This window comes from Ursus americanus, chromosome 8 (genome assembly GCF_024610735.1).
Source record: "Ursus americanus isolate L20-20 chromosome 8, mUrsAme1.1.p, whole genome shotgun sequence".
Classification (NCBI taxonomy): Eukaryota; Metazoa; Chordata; class Mammalia; order Carnivora; family Ursidae; genus Ursus; species Ursus americanus.
This window is the reverse complement of record NC_142134.1, coordinates 79600595-79613707: the sequence shown is the minus strand read 5'-3', so window position 1 is coordinate 79613707 and position 13113 is coordinate 79600595. Positions and strand designations below refer to the sequence as shown.

The following is a 13113-nucleotide window of genomic DNA, read 5'->3' as shown; positions in this document are numbered from 1 at the left end:
GTCTCCGGGCCGGGACAGCCGTGCTGCGAGGGGACCCCTCCCCCGACTGCCTTCAACCTGCAACACCATCCAATAGGGCCGCCTCCAGCCCTGCTTGGCTGTCTGTGGCCTGTGCCCGTGGCTCGACGGCCCCTGCAGGGTGGTGTCCACCTCTTCCTGCATTTCACCCCGAGACTTATCACCGCAAAGCTCCAGCCACCGGCCGTGCCCCAGGGAACCCATGGGGCACAGTGGCCAAGAAGCAGCGCAAGCAACCCGGGGTCAGATGCAAGGGGGGCCCTCTTCTACTCATGAGCTCTGTGGAGGTGGACACGGCCCCAAGCAGAGCCGAGGGGCCCTGGCCGACATGGTTTGGGGCTTCAACAGACAGCAAGCCACAAAAAGTGAGGTGATGGAGGCCTTCCTGGCCTCGCCCCGTGAACAGAGGTGGAAATCACACTGACAGCCCTGGGAGGCCGGGGCTTTGGGGGAGGGGGAAGGGCATCATGCGACAGGGCCGGGTGCTCTCCCAAGGTAGGAGGATGGCCCTCTGCCGACAAAGCCAGTGGAGGCCCGAGGTCGCAGCCCGGCCCCCTTCCAGCTCCCCATGTGCCCCCTGTAGGGTGCCCCCCAGAACCACTCCCTCTTAGCCTCAGTGTGTGCGGCTCCAGGGTTGGGCACGGGGTCTGGGCCAGGCGTGTGAGTTCCGGACTTGCGGGCTAGCCTCAGCTTCTCACGGAGCCACGACCCGAGTGGGCCGTCAGAGAAGGAGGTGAACACACGGGGAGCAGAGCCCAGACACAGACATGGAGACAGAGGGCCTGGGCCTGGTGCCAATGTCAGGGCCCCTGGAGCCAGCCACGCCTGAAGTCAGCACCCCGGGCTTCCTGGTTCCGTGAGCCGATGATTCTACTTTTCACTTAAGCTCTTTGGCGTCAGGTTTCTATGACTTGTCATCAAGAACCCTGCTTAGCACACTCCCTTGCACAGCGTTACAGGAGCTATGGGAAAGCGGGGACATGGGAACACACATCCCACCCTCACGGCCCCTTCAACCTCGGTAGGAAGGTCTGACCAGTCGGCCAGAACAGTCAGTGGGACCCCACAGTGCGGACGGTCCATCCCAGTCGGGGTAGGAAGAGAAGCCCGGGAAGGCCAAGGGAGAGGAGGCAAAGACCCGAAAGCTCTCGCCCCCAGACCCCCCTGCACTCTGCCCCCTTTTTTGCCTTCTGCCTCCAAGCGCAGGTCCGGGGAGACAGGCCCTCCAGGATTTACCCACCCAGGAACATTCTTGACGGAATTATGCAGAAACAGACACCCTTCATTATCTCCTTGCACCACTCTGAAAAAATGCCATTACACTTTCATCCAGGTAGAATGAGAAGAAAAGGGATTAAGGACTAGCCAACAGTCTCAGGCATCCGCCCACGCCCCTCCACCTCTCACACAGCTTCCTCCTTAATGGCCCGGTGGGTGGGATGTGTATGCACTTGGTGGAATTTCAAGAGGCCGGCCACAGACCCACACCTTTAAGAAGGCGCCGTAACAAACACTAGGGAAGTGACAGGCCGGGGAGGCCGCCCCAGGCTCCACCCGTGGACCCTCCCTTCTAGGCGCTTCCATTGCCCTGCCGTTCCCACCACCTGGATGCCTGCGCTCCCTCCGTCCACTCCCTTCCCCACCACCACCTCTGGGAAACATTCCAAAATTTCTCCAGGTGTGGAGGCTCAGGGGCCAGTTTTGCTCCCGGCAGGAGGTCAGAGACCCAGAATTTATTGACTTAAGGAAAAACTGCAGACACAAGAAATTTCTTACGCAGGTGAGTCTGCCACCCTGACTCAGCTCTGCTATAAACATCCGGGCATCTGAGGAGCAGCAGGAGCTCCTAGAAGAGTTCTGTGGGCCCCCAGGTGTTGGCGGCTAGCTGACCACCACCCCCCCCCACCTGCCCCTAGTGCCTTTCTCGTTGTAGGTCTGGGAGTGACTGACATGGCCAGGGGACAGCAGGTCCCCGGGCCCCCTTCCTGGGTGCCAGACTCGGTGACCAGTATTTACATGAACTGTCTCAACTCTGGGGCCACAATGATGTGACGGGGTGGGCACTATGTACCCCCATTTTACAGGGGGGCTTGCCTGGGAGAGGACAGGCAGCCACAAGCAGCCCAGCCACCGTCCCCAACACCCCTTCCAGGTCCAGGGCAGGACACAGGTCCCCAGTAACAGAGCGAGTCAGTGGATAAGCACCGAGGAGGCCGGGCCAGCAGGACACGCGCCCTAAGCATGCGCCTGCCACCTGCAGCCCACACAGCACTGCTGCGGCCCCCCAACAGACCTCCAGGGAAATGCCGCCCCCTCCTCCAGGACACCCTCCCTGACCACTGACTCACTCAGGCCCTCGCTTCCCCACCCCAGTTAGAGACCCCACGTGCACATCTGTGCGTCACTTCACGGCAACCCTCCCACTCGCTCCTGCCCTGTGTCTGCAGCTCGTCATCTGTCCCCTCACGGGGCAGGGACCACCCTTTGTTCGGCCATGTCACCACTGGTGCCCTCCTGGCAGCCGGTGCGGCCTGAAGCTGGCTCTCCACAACTCGCTGTCGGATGAGCGAATGAACCATTCCAAACCCGCTCTCGCAAACGCCCTGTAAGGGAAGTGCAAACTCAGGCCAAGCCCCATGGGCGTCAGTACAGCTCTGGGAGCCGTTGACTGGCGGGGGGGGGGGGGTGTCATCCTGGCATTCGGCCATCCTCCCGCCACACTGAAAACAAGATCTGCCGGCATCGGGGGGAGCTTCGGAATCCAGCAAACCCCAGACTGGAAATGACCCCAAAATCCCAGATCGGTGCCCACATGCCAGCCAGGGGTGAGGCTCAGCCACAGCTCTTGGGGGGTTCTGCCCTCCACACCTCCAAACACACAACTGATCTGGGCCGAGCCTGGGGCTTAAGCACCACGAGCCAGCCTCACAGCTGACCCCACTCTGACTCTCTGGCGGGCTCCCTTCCGGCAGGGGGGCCTCTGGCCTGATACCTCCCACCCCAGAGAACACCCCAGGATGGGCCAGCCAAGCCCAGAGGTGGGAAGGCATTAGGAGCCCCAGAGAAGGAAGGCAGTGAGGCCCAGGGTGAGGGACCATGTCCCTGAAGGATGGAGCAGCGTGGCAGGGGTGAGGAGGGGCAGCCTGAGCAGCAGGGGTGAGGTGGGGCACCCCAGCACCCAGCCCAGCCTTTACACATGCCTTCCATCCACAAGGTCATGGACAGTCTCATTACTCCTTAAGGATGAGAAAGACAAAACTGCATGAGGTTAGCAGCTGGCCAGGGCCACTCGTAGCCGGGAGGCAACAGAGCAGAGGGGACACCCCCGTGTAGGGCCGTGGGTGTGAACAGGGCCTGAGTGTGGTCAGGGGCAGGTGGGGGCCATGGGGCAGGTGGGAACCCGTGGGGCAGGTGGGGGCCACACTGTCTGTGTTGGGGGAAAGATGGGGAGGCAAATGGGGCCACCCTCCACTCTGCCCCTTCCAAGCCAGGGCAGGTGGGCCAGGTGGGCTCACATGGCCGATCAGCCTCTCAGAGCCCTCTCAGTGCTCCCAAGACCCCAGACCTGGGCATGGCCACAAGCTCATCTATGCGACTAGGGAGAGGCCACCAATCAGCAGCGTGACAGGGGGATTCATCCCCACAAAAATTCCAGGGACCCCGAGGGAGACACAGCATGAGATCAAGCCCAGCCCCGGGGTCTTGCAGGGCCCCAGACAGAGGAGGAGACAGAGCTGTGGCCTCTTATCCTTAAAGCAGCCATCCTGAGCCCTGCTCTCGGCCTTGAGCACTCAAGGAATGACACATGCAGGGGCTCTGTAAGCCACGGTCAGGTGGGGCTCCTGACCCTGTCAAGTGACAGACAGGTGTCTCACTCAGCGTGAGCAGCGTGCTGGGTCTTCCTGGTGGAAGAGCCTGGGGCTCCCTGTGGCTTCCAGGGCCTGGCCACACAGCCACTGCATGAGTCAGAAGCTTCTGGATGGCTCTCCTCTTGGCCTCATCCTGCAGGAGGAGCCCGCGGAGCTGGCTGATCCATGGGCTCCAGGGCCATGGAGCCCGCTGAGCCTGGAGGCCAGCGGTCAGCCTCTGACGGCTGGCTCAGGAGAGTGGCATCCATCGCTGGCATGCCTAGAACGAAGCCTGGCCCACAGGAAGGGAACCCAGGAAATGTGTCCACAGAAGAGAGAAGAGGGACTGAGGGCAGAAGACCGGCCCTGCCTCCAGCTCCGTTCTACCGAGGCCCTGTCCTGATGATAATTTTCTGAACTTTTCAGTGGACAGCGAGCACTGAGAGGCCATTTGGAAATGCTCTGGAAGGCAGGTCTCCCCCGTGGCCTGGAGAAGTGAAGGGAATTTTCTTCCTTTCCCAACACGCCACACGGATGGCCCCCAACCCCCCCTTCTCCCGGCTCAGAGGCCAAGGTGGCCAGCACCAAACTGTGCCAAGTGCCCCTTCTCCACTCCCTCGAGGAGTAAGGCGGTCAGGCCAGGCGGATGGGGACAAGGCCGCCTCAGAGTCCAGGGCTCATCTTTCTTGCTTTTTCTGTGCCAGAGAGGACGCTGCTAACTGTCCAGGGCCGGGGGGGGGGGGGGGGGAGGAAGCAGAAGGATCTTAAGGAAGCCGGCCCCAAATCTCCCTCCAGCCAGACCAGCCCCGAGAGCCGCAGGTTTCGGATTTCCTTGTGCCGGCCCAGGCCTCTGCTGCCTGGGACAGGATGGAAAGAAAGTCTGACTTGATGGTAAGAGGAGAGCATTCCAGGCAATAATTCACTTCAAGAAACTTGTGAAAACCCAGCCATCAACAAGAAATGCTCTCTGTACCAGCAGACTCTCAGAGCCCAATGTTTCATGAATACTGCTGGGCTCTGCTCGGCTGTACTTGAACCAACCGTTCAGGAAAACGTAACCACATTGAACCCCCGGCTCTGACGGGCACCCCCACGGTCTGCTCAGTGGGCTCCGGCGTCGCCCTCCGACCCCAGCTTCTGCACACACCAGCGCTCTCCTCCTGGGCCCCAGAGGGGCCAGTGCGTGCTCCCGCAGCTCTGTGCAGCACATCGGGGAGCATAAGGGGCACTGTTGGCGGGTGCTGCCAGCACTCTGGCTTCCAAAGATGGCACCTTCTTCAAAGGGACACATGACACAGGAGAGTGACAGGGAAAGAAGCCACTCCTCCAGGGGGCCGGCCTGAGGGACCGCTCAGTGCAAGGCCACTGGCAGATGGATGGCCAGGCCACAGAGACTGGAGAAGGGCACTCAGGCCACCAGGAGCCGATGCTCCCGCCACTCCAGAGCCGGTGCTCCCGCTGCTCCAAGAATCAGTGCTCCCGCCGCTCCAGAGCTGGTGCTCCCGCTGCTCCACAAGCCATGTCCTGGACAGTTCCACCAGAGGCAGCACCCCAGCCCACCCAGTCGTTTGTCTTGGTCCAGAAGCTGAGCACAGCCACCTCCCGGGCGTTTTGTCTTGCATGCGTGAAATGAGGCTAGAACCAGGGGCGCTATTTAAAGCCCCTAATTCTGGAGCAGGTACCTTCTCACCAGAGTGCCCTGGCTCCTGGCCAAAGGGCAAAAGTGCGAGGCGTGGCGGCACTGGGGCCTGGCCACACAGCCACTGCCATGATTCAGAAGCTTCTGGACAGCTCTCCTCTTGGCCTCATCTCGCGCAGGAAACACCTCCCCATCTCTCCAGAAGACAACATGTGCCTTTCTACTCAGGGATGGGGAGCAGTCAGTGCTTCAAAAAGCAGGCAGCTGGACAGGGAGCCTTAGCTCTGTCACTCCCAGGCCGTGTGACCGACAGCAGGCCCCTGCTCTGTCCTTTCCCAGACCCAAGCAGGCAGTGGGCAGTGGGCTGGGCCTCTGAGCTCTGGCAGCCTTCAGGACCAGTGGTCACTCCTGTCCTGCTCAAATGCTTACTGAGCATCTACTAGGCACCGGGCACTGGGGGACAGCAGAGAACAAGCAGACAAAAGCCCCCACTCTCCCCGAGCCCAGAGGCTCAGGGGCCTGGGAGGCCAAGGAGGGGTTGGAGCCTGGGGGACATGGTACCCGGGGAGCAGGGCTGGAGTGTGGGGGTGGCAGGGAAGGGAAATCAATCCCATGGGGTCCATCTGTCCCCTGTCTTTCCACGGGCCACGGCCTACCTGCATCACTGTTACTTCTACATGCATACAAGTTTCTGCTTTCTTCTGGGTCCTTCTGCTTTGTTGGTCAAGAAATTCATTTCAGTATTTCGCTAATTACATGGCCACAGAACTGGCTTCCTTTGAATCCTGTAGATTTTATTGTATGCTCATTATAAAAACAACATCCTGACAAAGTTCCATGGTCTTCTCCAGACCTGGGGTGGGGAAGTCCACGGCAGAGAGAGAGCCCAGAACGCCCGTGTCAGGTCACCGGAGCCAGGAAGCCCCTGAGTGTGCGTCCGGGGGCGGCCCGCAGTGCCTGACACTGAGCAGGGCACACAGCAGCCCCTCGAACCACGGAGGAGAGCTGCTGCAGGAGCCCCGTCCAGTGGTCAAAGGAGAAGTCAGAAAATGAAGTTGGATGGGGTTAAGCGGTATTGATAGGAATAAATTGAGAAAAACTTGAGATTTTTTATTGAGTGCTTTATTTTTGCAGAGGGCACATTGAATGATTTCGCTGGTCAATGAGGCAGTCGATAGGGAAAAGCTCCTAAACGCAGGCAGGAAGTGAAAGGAGCTGGAACTTGAGATGCACACCACCAACCTTCAAAGGGCGGCAGCTCCAGGACGGCATCTCCCAGACGGCTGCCTCTTCCCCCTCCTTGGCCGGGCAGCGGACCAAGCGGCCTCCTTCTGACTTCGCAGAGCAGACAGAGCTGGTTTTCCCGGGCTCTGCTCAACAGCCCCTCCCCCGGGTCACGGGGGCAGAATCCAGGATGATTGGAAGAAAGCAGAAGCAAAAGCCACTCCCACTCACAGTCTCGCTGCCGGTCCTCTCCAGACCTGGGACTGCCTCCAACACGGTCAACAGTCCTCCTCCAGAAACACAGGGCGGTGGTCTTCTTTGGGGGTTGCAGTCATGCAGCCAACGGGCAGGCCGGCAGAACTCAAGGCAGACGCAAGCAGTTTCTGCTGCAGGTAAGACCCCGGGCTCCACCAAAACCCTAGCACAGGATTCCCACATGACTCAGCAATCCCGCTTCTGGGGACACACCCAGGAGAAGTGGACTTGGGACCTCCACAGGCATCTGTACGCCCATGCCCACAGCAGTGTGATTCACAACAGCCGGAGGCAGGCACAGCCCCAGCACCCGTGGGCAGACGGACAGACAGATGAAGAAGATGTGGTCCGTCCAGACAACAGACTACTATTCAGCCTTAAGAAGGGAAGGACATTCCGACACCTGCTACCACATGGATGAACCTCGAGGACATTGTGCTCACAAACAAGCCAGTCACAAAAAAGACACGTATGTACGTTTCCACTTACGTGAGGTCCCCCAGAGGAGTCAATCATAGAGACAGAAAGCAGAACAGCGGGCGGGCACCAAGGGCTGGGGGCAGGGGACACGGGGAGTTCGTGTTTCGTGGGGACAGAGTCTCTGTTTGAGAAAATGAGTGAGTTCTGGAGTCGGAGGGCGCTGGCGGCTGCCCCGCAGTGCGAATGCACTTAATGTCCCTGAGCTGGACCCCTCACGGTGGTCATGATGGTAAATTTTATGGTACTTGTATTTACCACAATCCGAAATAATAATAAAGAAAAAAGAAAATAGATTTCTTGCACTAAAATAAAAAACACTCGGGCTTAGGAGGACAAGAATTCAAATCTCGACTTGGACCCTTACTAGCTGTGTGGCTTCGGGCAGGCCCCGTGCTGCCGTGAACCTGACTTTTCCCACCCGTAACGTGGCTATGACAATCGTGTCACCTTTGCAGGACTAACGGAGGGAAGGCAGGTGAGGCGCCTGGCGCAGCAATGGACCCCTCAATGGGGACCAGGATTACTGACTTCATTATTGCTCATCGGCACTATGTCAATAACGAGGAATTGTTTTTCTAAGATAAAGTTACATCAGACGCAGAAGCTTTCAGCTGATTCCAGCCGAGGGATGCCGGCTGGGGCCTGCGTGATGCTATCTCTACTTCTGACGCTTTGGAAGTACGCACACCACAGCGGCCTCATAAAGAGCCCTTTCTGAATTAAAATTGATCTGAACAGAAGCAGCCACACTCGGCCTGGCTCTTTTCTTACTTTGATTTGAACCGAATTTATCTCCGAGCATCGGGGAACGACGCCGTGCAAGGGACATGCCCTGTTGAAGTCAAGGCGAGCTCCGCACTGCAAGGAAATTATCTGCTTTTGCAAGAAAATTACTGAGGAAGGAGAGTGGTGTTATTTTAAGATCTTCGAGGTGGTGTGAGAAGAAACTAATTAAAAGATTGTAATGTTCTGTGCAAACACAGCAGCTGACTGCTACAGAGATGCAGAACGAGGAGGAACTTTCCTACCTCCGAAGTACATCGAGGTTTAATTTTTCCTTCAGCCCTCCTGTGAGAGCTCACGTTCAAGGATCTCTATTAATTTTTTAAGCCGACAAACGCAACTGAATCGGAGGAAGAAGATGAGCTCGAGACACGTTGTGTAAAGGGTCCCCGAGCCACAGGGCTTAAGTTGAAAAGATGTTGCCGCTGCCCTCAGTGGGCCTGTGCCAACCGCCAGCTCCCCATGAGGCTGAAAACAATCCTCCGTCTCCCGCAGAAGCTGGAGCAGGTCAGGGCCCACATACACCGTGGCCACCTGCCGTGGACCAGTGCACAGGGCATCCCCAACCCCCACCATCCGCTTCCCGCTGACCTGCTGACCTGGGACCAGGAGGACCATGGATCTAGGAAGACTCGGCGTGCAAGCCAGCAGGTCTGACTTAGGGGAACGCCAGCCCTGGGCACATTTCATGTTCATATGGCATTTCCTCCACGCGCAGAATCCAAGCTCCCGCCCAGCACGAGGCTTTCACAGGATTCCCGCAGCAAGAGCAGACTGCGAACAGATCAGCAGGCTTGCTTTCAACCCTCTAAATGCCATGGATGGAGGCCTGGTGGTCCCAGCCTCAAGAGCCAGGTTTCCCTGCGCCCGGGGCTTCTGAACCGGGGGAACAGGGTGGCCAGGAGCAGCGGCGGCAGCCCGCATCTCGGCTCGTTGGCCTCCCTGCTCCACGAAGCACCCCCACAAACGCTGGGCTTTAGGAGGGATTAGGGTGAAATGGGCCATTTGTAAGAATCTATAAATAACTCCACCTTTGGAGGCTGAGTCGAGAAACAAGACGGTGCCCCCAAGCCCAAGGCAATGCACGAGCTCAGCCTCGGGTCTCTCCGGGCCGAGAAAGGCACGGGGTGCTCAGCACCGTCCAGCGTACTTCCCGACCGCTCCAACCCCGTACTCCCCGCTTCAGGGCCTGAGCCTGCCCCAAAAGATAATAATAAAATAAAAATTAAAAATAACCGCAACCCTCTAGAAGGCCTGAGCGCTGGGCCACATTCTGCTCTGAAGGGGCGTGCGGAAGGATGGAGTTAATTTACGACCTCTTTAAAATACTCTCAGGAACTCTCATGCAACTACAAATTAAATAGCCACTTTATTAAAGTAAAAGTAGATTTGTGCGTGTTCAGGAACTTTATTAATAGGGCCGTTTTTCCGCCTTCAAGCCAGGCTTCTTGATTGACGGATGTCCTTTCTCTGTCCTAGTAGCTCCAGGCTTTTCAGGCCCCCGTGCCTCTCCTTGGGCCTTCACACTCTCCATTCCAACCTGCTCCTCGGCCCAAGTGACACGGACTCCACCGGTCCTCCAGAGATGCTTCATGACCACTTCCTCCAGGAAGTCCTCCCTGACCTCCCCAGGGCAGGTTCTCACAGCACCGGGATGCTCTAAGATGAACTCCTATCCAGACCAGACATCTCACCAGGGCAGGGGCCGTGTCTGATCTTGCTCATCACTGTATCCCCAGAACATAACCCTCCAGAGAAAGCAGCTGATGTAAGAGCTAACGTGAAGCCTCTTTTCGCCTGGGGCTCTCAAACTCGTGGGGTCTCTCCCGGCACAGGGAGAAGACCCTAAGTCACCCTGGGTCACCCTGGGCAAAGGGCAGGCACCTCCTTAAATACGGCATTTCCCCAGGCTCTGCGTCCCACGTGCACACCTTCATCCACTGTCGCCTGTCCTAACACAGGCTTCCCTTACTCTCGCTGTTCTCGGCCCAGCCACCAGGCCCACGGTCCCCGAGGGGCTTGCATGGCCCTCATCAGGACAGCAAATGTGACAGGTACTCAGCCCTGGTCACTGTGTCCCTTGACCTCCGCCTGCCTCTCCCTAGGTGGCCACTGGTCACCCTTGGTAAAGGGTGGGCACGTCATCTGCCCACCATCTACACGCTGACCAGCCGCAGCTCAGCCTCCCTGGGCCAGACTTCTCTCTCCAGTCCAGTCCCCACCCCAAAATGCTGGGAGGCCCACTGTGGTGGCCTGGAATTCCAAACTATCACATGGAACATCCAGCAGGCTTGAACGTAAGACCCTGCACCCTGGAGCTACCAAACTCACCTCGGAGAAACCACAGCATCAGACACGAGGCTGCAAGTCAGCTCTGTCACCAGATTTGGACCTGTTCACTCAAGAACTAGAAGCGCTTTGGGAGGCCTTTATGGTCTCTGCTCGCTGGAGGCCGGCCGAGAACCCTGAAGCCCGCCGCCCTGGGAAAGAGAGAGGCCTGCCGCCGGGGGCCACCCCACCCCGTCCATCCTCACCCGGAGAGCTCTCTCACGTGCCATTCCCTCCCACAGCCCCTCCAGGGTCTGGCCCAGGCCTCCGTCTCACAGCAGCCTCCCCTGCGAGGCTCCTCACCAGCCCCGTCAGCACGCCGCCCCCGGGTGCTTGCAGGAGCTCAGACAGGACTCCAACATCGCTTCCTGCGCGCTCGCTGTGGGCCAGGCCCTTGTCCGAGCACGACGTGGTCACCTCCCTACCGCGCAAAGCCAGCCTGCGAGCCTCCACACCAGCTCCAAGACAGCAGGGCCCAATTTAGTCAGTTTGCCGAGATCTCTGAGCCGGGAAGGATGAGGCCGGGGTGCCCCAGGCCAGCAGGCTCCGAGGCACACGTGTGCATCGTCACCACCATGTCTGCGATGAACGCCACCGGCTCACAGTGACTACACAGGAAAGCGCGTGGTCGCCCGAGAGGCAAGAAGACCAGCGCAGAGGGGGCCGTGCGGCAGGAACTGGGATCACACGCAGCTTCGACCTCTCCCGGGCACCCTCCCCAGGAACCTCCTTGTTTACAAGCTCAGGGGTCCAGCGCCTTGTTGAGCCCAGCGACGATGGCAGGGAGCCTAAGCCCTATTTCTGCTCAACTCCACCTGAGGTCGGAGGTCTGCGGAAAGAATAAAGCACACGTAACGGAATCCAACTCTTCAGGGATAGCAAAAGGGGATTTCCAAGTCATTTTTGCACAACCTCGCGGCTCCAATTAGCATACAATCATTTCAGCCTTTCGACATAAGAGCTTTTAACCTTCAAACAAAACAAAACGAAACAAAGCCACCACCTCATCCTGCCATCGTGGGCTCTCCAGCCTCTTCTTAGGGTCCGTGAGGAGCCGACCTCGGCCTGTTTCTCCCCAAACTTCTTACCTCTGATCCCTCGCCACGCACGATGCATTCGCGGTCTCTTCGTAGGACAGGTACACACCTTTAATCTCCCACTTCCCAGAGCTTGCTTGAGCTGTTCCTCCCCACTGAATGTGCCTCTCCATCTCCCATACGCTTCCCCTTTCACTCTTCAGGCCACTCTGATGCCACCTCCTCCATGCAACCTCCCCGATTTCCCCACCAGGGAAGATGGCACCCGCCCCTCGTACCCGAGCTTCGGTGTCCCCCCCTTCTCTCCCACTGGACCACCCTGAGATCCACCACATTACATTCGGGGAATGAAAAGGTAACAGAGACCCCTTCCCTGCCGCTATGAGCTGAATTGTGCCCCCTTCCGCAAACTTCTTATGTGGAAGTCCTTACCCCCAGTCTCTCTGGGGCTGTATTTTGGAAAGAGGGTCTTTAAAGAGGTTTGAATGAAGTTACCATGAGGCCACTCGGGTGGGCCCTGATCCAATCTGACGGGGGTCCTTATAAGAAGAAGCAAGCACTCATAGAGGGATGGCCAAGTGAGGACACAGGGAGAAGGTGGCTGTCTACACCCCAGGGGGAGAGGCCTCAGAGGGAACCAACCTGCCCACACCTGGATCTCAGACTCCCAGCCTCCAGACCTGGGAGGAAATACACTTCTGTCGTTGAAGCCGCCCGGTCTGGGCTTTGATACGGCAGCCCAAACACACTCACACACCTGCCCTCCAAGATCGTGACATCTGGCAAGCTGTTGTGACCCAATTCACACCCTCGAAAGCTTTGTACGTCTGATTTGGAGCCCAGGCTCCCTGGATCTAACATATACACAAATATCGGGTTCCTCTAGACCCCGGAGCAGAGAACGTGGATAACCAGCTCAGAATTACCCCAACCCTGTAGACACAGCATGGAGCAAATGTGGAAAATGGGGGCGGGGGTGAGGACGGGGACAGAAGGGGATGGGGAGAGGTGCTCACATTGATAGCGGTGACAACACTGAACCAACTAGGTCTGACCACAACAAGGTCACCTTCAAGTGACAAGGAAGCACCAAAGTTGAAGTTCAAGTGCTGTGAGCAAAGGCGCACAGGTGAGCTATACTTAAACAAAATAAGCACAGGATTCCTACCTTCAAATCACACCTCTGCCTTTGAGGGCAGCTCAAGAGAAGCAAAACCTGGAGCCTCTGGGCAAAGCCCATCCTGGATTCCTCAAAGGCAATGCCCAGTGGTTTCGATGAAACGTTAATTTCACACATAACAATTTGTTTCTACAGCTCAACAGACGGAAAGGCAGTGTTTGAACTTGCAGGCAAGTCCGCTTCCCTATCTCCATGGGAGCAGGAAGAAATCAGGCCGTGGGAAGGAAAATGCACACGTGTTCCCAGTACTGGGTGACAAGGCCTTGTCGCTTGCAATCCTGTGACTCCTTCTTGCAGATGCTCGAAAACACTATTTCAAAA

General features: G+C 58.0%; 1 protein-coding gene across 2 annotated transcripts in view; it reads right to left on the bottom strand.

Annotated features, from left to right (window-relative positions):
* Window positions 1-13113, bottom strand: part of SORCS2 (sortilin related VPS10 domain containing receptor 2) — a 451416-nt gene that overhangs the window by 434501 nt on the left and 3802 nt on the right. The gene's annotated exons all lie outside the window — the stretch shown is intronic.